Below are 4,786 nucleotides of genomic sequence, written 5' to 3' on the forward strand. Positions count from 1 at the left end.
GCGGAGGGGGACGAACCACGAGGCGATGACACGAGTATATTATTTTATATATTATTTTAAGCTTTTATTGCATTCTTAATTTATTTTGTGTACATGTCAATAAACATTAGTTATTTGTTCAAATATTGAACTTGGTATCCGTTTCAGTGCTGCGCGAAAACACGGTATTTATGAGACAGCTATATTATTTTTCAGCTTCACCCCTATTCGTTGGTATCTTCCAGGATGTCATCTGTTTACATTTCTCGCACCAGGCTGTCACATTTTACAGCATCTGGCCATCAGTGCATTAGTGATAACAGCGTTTAGTTTACCTTGGCATACACCATAATGGCTTTTAACGTGAGATGACGCAATGACCATCACCTGAAAACATGGATGGATGAATAGAGAGAGACTGTCAGACATACAGTAGATTACCTTTTGTAACTTATACCTTAAATAAGCCTGCTATTAAACGTACTCTTGTTTAAGTATAGTTTAATGTAATACATTTTTCTAAATATTTCTAAATTTTGATAATTTCCCCCCATCCCATCCATTTTTCTGCCTCACGTTCCTCATAATCCTAGTAACGGTGGCATTACAAACTGTATATCTAGTCACTATATTAGTGAAGACATTGCATAGACTTCCATTAATTTTATTTCAGGTTATTGATATTTTCTATGGCCGAACCCAACTAAACCTACCCATCACAGAAACATATGTAAAACACTAGATTTAAAAAAATGGCCGATTTATAAGCCTTTTAAACTAGTGAGACCATTAAAATGTCATTATATTTTATATAAGCGAGGACATAAATAATGTCCTATTATTATCCTAAATAATAGAACATAAATAAGCTTTAGAATCAGTAGATAAAGCTATAAAATGTGAGCTTAAATGTTAATTTCTCTCTATACCTATATAAACTAACCTCACAACTTTTACTTGCACTGAGCAAGATTGCGAGAGAAGGACGCAGGGAAAACATGCGAGGACGGAGGAATTGAATCAAGTGAAATGATATCCTCGCTCCCTTTAGCGTTACTTCATAGCGTCATCAGCTGCGCTCGAGGGATCTACCCATATGTTGTTAAAGTTTGGTTATTTAAAAAAAAATTAATAAAGCAAGATGCCCCGTTGAAATATCTGAGATGTAAAGTTTATTTAAACTGCAAAAGTAGGCTAAAGCATACATTTAAATTATTGTGACAGATATGAAGGGGGAGGAGTTTCTCGACGAGAAAGACTTTCGCAAAGGATACACCTGTGTATCCTCGCTCATGACTCCTCAGGAAGCCTCCTCACTCCTCGTTCCTCGCCTCCTCGTGGTGAAATTAGAGAATTGAGATGTCCTTCAAGATGGTCGAGTTTCCGGGTCATAGGATGGAGGACGGAGGAGCGAGGAAACGAGGAGGGATATTGAGAAGCACCCCTAAACTCACTCAGGATGAAAGCCTGAGTTGACAGAGAAAGTTGATGATCAGCGTCGTGGTATAAAGCCTAACTGGATTGGTTTGGTTTTGTAATTCGAAACTAAAACATGTAACCCTGAGTTTGTTCAACTCATGGTACCGCCCCAGAACAGGAAATACAGTGAAAACGGAACTAAAACAGAACCAGGGCCGTTAGGACGGTACAAACGCGCGACCCCCCACTTAAGGGTCCCGCAACGAACAGACACAATGCTATTTGAATGTACTGACAAAGTTCCATGTACAAATTGTGCGTTGCTAGCGCCCTCTTGTGTTTATTATGAACACAACATATTGACCATCGGAACATGCCATGTCTCGAAAATGCTGGGTATGACAATGAAAGCAATTATGAACATATAATTACAGTATAGTGAATATTTAAGATACAAGATATGTTTTAGATACAGATATATTTAAAAAGACACCTATAAACTTTGTAATATAAGTGAAAGAATGAAATGTTTGAAAAAACAAGAATGGCCCAGCTTACAATTGTGTGAATATGCTTTAAGCCAATGATGATTTTAAAATATGCTTTATAAAACATTTATAGGGAACAAAAAAAAAAAAAAAAAAAAAAAAAACTGACTTTTCAACAATATCTATATGGGCCGATTTCAAAACACTGCTTCTTTAACACTTAAACACTTCTGCGCTTTATGAATCTTTTGTTTCGTATTAGTGATTCGGATCTCCTATCAAACGGCTAAACTGCTGAAATCACGTGACTTTGGCGCTCCGATTCGTAAAGCTCTGAAGCAGTTTTTTTTTTTTTTAAATCGGTTTCTCTTGGTCATGCAAATAATGGCATTACATTTACATCATAACTCTTTTCAAGGCATCAAAATTAGGGAAAAAGAAATTAAAAGTTGTCAGCTTGCTGATGATACAGCAATTTTTTTGAAAGATATATCACAGGTTAAAAAAGTTATAGAGTGTCTCAATATATTTTCTGAAGCTTCAGGTTTATCTTTAAATGTTAAAAAATGTACTCTTTTTCCACTTAAAGACAATAGTATTCCTTTAACCGAATTTGAAGGTATTCCAGTTAGGGAGGAGGTAACTTATCTTGGTATCAATATTTGTAAAAATCAGTCAGAAAGAGTGCAATCCAATTTTCAACCCCTTATGTTGAAAATTAAAAAGAATTTTGATATATGGCTCGTGAGGGATTTGTCACTCAAAGGTAGGGTTCTTTTGTCCAAATCTGAGGGGCTATCTCGCTTAGTCTTTCCTGTCAAAGTATTAGATGTACCAAAATCTTTTAAAAAAAAAATTGATTCAACCTTATTCAATTTCATATGGAAAAACAAGCCTCACTATTTAAATAAAATTTTTTTATGTAATTCTTATAATCAAGGAGGATTGAACGTCCTTGATTTTGCTACTTCTAATACAACTTTCAAGTTGAACTGGATTAAACATTATATTAAGCATAAAGATAAGTTATGGTATATAATTACAAACCTCATTTTTGAAAAAGTTGGTGGTATAGATTTTCTCCTAAAATGCGACTTTGAAGTTAACAAACTCCCTATTCAGTTATCCAATTTTCATAGACAGGCTCTTTTGTGTTGGCTTCTTATATACAAACATAATTTTTCCCCCCACAAACAGTTAATTTGGAATAATAAAATAATTAAATATAAGAATAAATCAATCTTCTATAACAATTGGTTTAAAAATGGTATCTTAATGGTCTCACAATTGATAAATGACAAGGGGTACTTATTTACATATTCTGAATTTTTACAGACATTCTGTATTCCAATATCTCCACGAGAATACAGCATCGTATTTGATGCAATACCAACAGGTTTTTTGAGACTTCTGCAAGGCATCAGTGAATCTCACAAGCAATCAACGTTTAAAAAAGAGGTCTTGTTGAACGGTGTTGATATTAATGACAGTAAATGTAATAATAAATTTTTCAGACGTTTGATTCATTGTCCTACAACATTTCGACATAAATTCTTTTGGAATGACCATTTTGAGAATATTAATTGGAGATTGATTTGGACTTATAACAACAAATACTGTATCAATAATAAAGTTAATGAAATATACTTTAAAATAATACATAAAATTTATCCAACAAACCATTTCCTAAAAAGATATAAAAATGATCTTTCTGAATCTTGTGTATTCTGTAAAATGGATACTGAAACTATTTTACATCTTTTTTTTGATTGTATGTATGTTAAATTCTTTTGGATTGATGTGGAATATTTATTTAATATGTTAAGTGGAATCCAAATTAATATAGAGAAAAGAGATGTTATTTTTTATAATGACAAAAAAGGTATAGATAAGAGTCATGTGTTTATGTTAAATTTTATAATATTACTTGGTAAATTTCATATACACAAATGTAAATGGTCTGAAAGGATACCTAATATCACCCATTTCAAGGCTGACATGAAGATTTATTTTGAAACATTACAAGGACTGTCAAACCGCAAAGCAATCAGAACTATAAACATTTACAAAGACTTAAATTCCTCTTCTTTAATTTAAATATACATGTATACCCTTTTTTTTGTTTGTTTTTTTCCTTTCTTTTTCTCCTCTAATTTCTGGAAATATATATATTTTTTTAATATTCTTGATATGAATGTTACTGTTCGCAATATATAATAACTAAGGTAAAAGTGTTATTGATTCATGATGATATGAAACTCATCAGAGCATTATTTGTGAAACATTTATATCTGTTGAATATATGTGAAATTTGTACAATAAATAATTTTGGGGAAAAAAAAAAAAAAAAAAAAAAGTTTTGAAATCGGCCCATATAGATATTGTTGAAAAGTCGTTATTTTGTTTGTTTTTTTGGCGCACAAAAAATATTCTTGTCGCTTTATAATATTAAGATAGAACCACTGAACTCACATGAACTGTTTCAAATGTTTTTAGTACCTTTATGGACCTTGAGAGTTTGAATGGCTTTGCTCTCAATAGAGGCCTCACTGCGCCATCGGATTTCATCAACAATATCTTAATTTGTGTTCCGAAAATGAGCGAAGGTCTTACGGGTGTAGAACGACATGAGGATGAGTAATAAATGACATTTTTATTTTTGGGTGAACTAACCCTTTAACGCATTAGCAGTAGCACCCACACACTTTAGTTTGGTATTGTGATAGTGTTCCTCAATCACAAATGCAGTAAGATTCATAAGGTTAGCAATTTCAAGTTACATTTCCACTAAATATACACTGTAAATAAGACTATCATTTAATATTTATCATACTAAACTCCCTTTCAGGAAAAAAAAAAAAAAAAAAAAAAAAAAAAAAAAAAAAAAAAAAACACCACAG

The sequence above is a fragment of the Ctenopharyngodon idella genome, chromosome 9, assembly GCF_019924925.1.
Source record: "Ctenopharyngodon idella isolate HZGC_01 chromosome 9, HZGC01, whole genome shotgun sequence".
NCBI classification, from domain to species: Eukaryota; Metazoa; Chordata; class Actinopteri; order Cypriniformes; family Xenocyprididae; genus Ctenopharyngodon; species Ctenopharyngodon idella.